Genomic DNA, 2882 nt, shown 5'->3' on the forward strand with positions numbered 1-2882 from the left:
AGAAATTATAGTCATAGAAACTGATGTGGGTTGCAGAACTCCCCGGCGACGAGCCCAACGGTCTTGTACTTCGCCCAGACAAGCACCATTGGGTCCACGTTGCAGCCAGCGGCTGCGGCCATGCATTTGGAAATTGCAGGAGTTTTTTCTTGAAAAGAAAATATAAAATTTACAGCTGTTGCACCACTGATAGAGATGTGTCTTGCTGTAATAAGATGATGGGCTCATGACTTATCTTTATTGGACAAAACAAGGAATCTAGCCATAACTATGTACATATCTGGATACTCATCTTTTTTTTCTCAAGCTATCATGTCAAGTGTAGAGGAAATGATGATATACAGAATAAGGAGAAAGACATGCTGACGGTACATCCGGTTCCAATTTTCATCATACTATGTGCTAATATATGCTCTCAATGATATATGCCACCTTGCGCTATCTACACACGTAACATGTTCTTCTTTTGTATAATTATACACTATAAAATTATTGTATGCTTACCTTTGGTGGAATTTCAGAGTTGAAAGGACATGAAGTTTCCACGCGAGGGGAGTTAATTTTGGTTGTCCTTTGTTTCATAAAAAATGTTGGTATAATTTAGAACTATGTTTATTTGGTGTAACCGGAATTAATCACTGGTTAAACATATAGAAGGAGTCTCTCTATTGGAAGGGGAAAATATAATATTAGACACCATTTATTTTTCTGCTTGCTGATGCATGCAATGTATCATTTGGCCTTGATTTAATGTACTGCACTTTTCTTCATTGCTCTCTGTTCTTTAATAAGTCAGACTCATATAGAACCTGATATTTCTTAGTGATGTCTTCAGATCCCATGAATGTCATTTTGCACCAAAGGTTTGTAACCATTGGGGAATGTTTTCTTGCTCTGATGTATCAAGTTGCCATGGGGGTGATCTAGAGGTGAAAGCTAGCAAGCCATCTCCTGATATTTTCCTTACTAGCAAGCTTAATGCGGAACACTTATATTTCAGTACTTGTTTGTTTAATTGTGTTATTTATCTGCAGGTCTCTTCCTTGTCCAAAGTATGTCGTACCTAATCAAGACATGTTCATTTAATTTACCCGTCATGTAAATGACACAATATGATTCACTTGTGTATAGTGTAAACATATATTTATTTATGGCAAGCAGGTGTTCAAATTATAGTTGTGAAACGTGTATAGTGTAAGGATATAATTATTAAGGGAAGTGACGTCACAGTGGTCGTGCCTGGTCTTCTCCGAGTCTATGCTTGTGGTTTGTGTTCTTTAGATCTGTTCATGCCCAGATATTGCTATCTGATTTCATTGGAAGGTGAAAATGAATTGATATAAGAGAAAATTAAATTAAATGGGGCAATATAGTCACTTTGCCATCTGCTGGCGGATGGCAAAGAGCTTTGCCATCAGCTAACAGATGGCAAAGAGGCCACGTGTCATCTACATGTAAAATTTGGGCTGGCCTATTTGGGCTCTTTGCCATCTGCCAGCAGATGGCAAAGCTCTTTGCCATGTGCTGGCAGATGGCAAAGCATGCAGCCTTTGCCATCTGTTGGCAGACGGCAAAGAGCCTGCAGCCTTTGCCATCTACTGGCAGACGACAAAGTATGCCGTTAGCCTTCTAACGTGGCTAACCCTGTTAAGAGGCTTTGCCATCTGCCAGCTGATGGCAAAGCCACAGGCTCTTTGCCATTAGCCAACAGACGGCAAAGAAGCCTTTACCGGCAAGGTTTCAGACAAACTGTTTGCCATCTGCTGGTAGATGGCAAAGCCTTTGCCATCCGCTGACCATGCCTTTGCCATCTTCCATGGCAGATGGCAAAGTGCCAGATTCCAGTAGTGATTGTTGGGTCTTCAAGCAATCCGGCAAACTCAACGCCGAACACAAGGGGCTCGACATACCAAGCGAGGATGACGACGAACCCCACAAGCAGAACACCGGATAACAAAAGAAGTTCCCGCAAGAAGTCAAAACAGTAAATTCACTTCATGTGACAAAAGGGGAAAACAGAGTGGTGCCTATGGAGATACGCGCCATACGGCCTATCCCAGAGGAGTCCCGCCACTAGTTGTTACAACCAATCACCTTCGATCATCAGGATTACTCTAGAGGTATCCGGAATGCAGGCTGGACTGCCTTGGTCTTAGATCCGATAATTGACGGACTCCACTTTACACACATCCTAATGGACGGCGGCAGTGACCTAAACCTGCTATATTAGGACACAATCTGCAAAATGGGGTTAAACCCAACAATAATTCGCCATGGCAACACTTCCTTTCAAGGAGTCACGCCAGGCCTAGATACCCATTGTATGGGTTCCCTCTCGTTAGAAGTTATGTTCGGCTCCCCCGACAACTTCCGAAGCGAAAAGCTAACCTTCCACATCGCCCCATTCATAAGTAGCTATCAAGCACTACTGGGATGCGAAGCTTTCACCCGCTTTAACGCAATACCGCATTATGCATCCCTTACACTCAAAATGCCCGGTCCACGAGGAATCATCTCATTAAAGGGAAATATCAAGTGTTCCTCGAGCGCGGACGATGGTGCGGCTGCCTTGACAGCCGCACACTAATCCAGCTTTACTAGTTAGTGCACCTGAACAGGTCGTTAAAGACCCCGGACATGGCTCGACGAGTCCGGCGTAAACATACAAAGGCTTAATAGCCGCATACCCCTGTACAAGGGGCTCCGCGCGTTTACACCAGGAGACAATAAAGCTCAATTCTACTCATTTTCTGTATTATACTTTGTTTATTTTAACATAGATTTCTCGCACGATTGCTTTCCACTAAGTTCCTCTCTTTTGCAGACGACCACCGTGCTACACCCGTCCAGGATACGGCACAACGGAGACACAGGCGCAGACG

General features: G+C 43.6%; 1 long non-coding RNA gene across 1 annotated transcript; it reads left to right on the plus strand.

Moving 5' to 3' along the window:
- Positions 1-431: 431 nt before the first annotated feature.
- Positions 432-1246, plus strand: LOC123163054 (uncharacterized). Its single transcript, XR_006481687.1, has 2 exons — positions 432-929; positions 1035-1246. It is a non-coding gene; the product is annotated as an uncharacterized lncRNA (long non-coding RNA).
- Positions 1247-2882: the final 1636 nt, after the last annotated feature.

This window comes from Triticum aestivum, chromosome 7B, assembly GCF_018294505.1.
Source record: "Triticum aestivum cultivar Chinese Spring chromosome 7B, IWGSC CS RefSeq v2.1, whole genome shotgun sequence".
NCBI classification, from domain to species: domain Eukaryota; kingdom Viridiplantae; phylum Streptophyta; class Magnoliopsida; order Poales; family Poaceae; genus Triticum; species Triticum aestivum.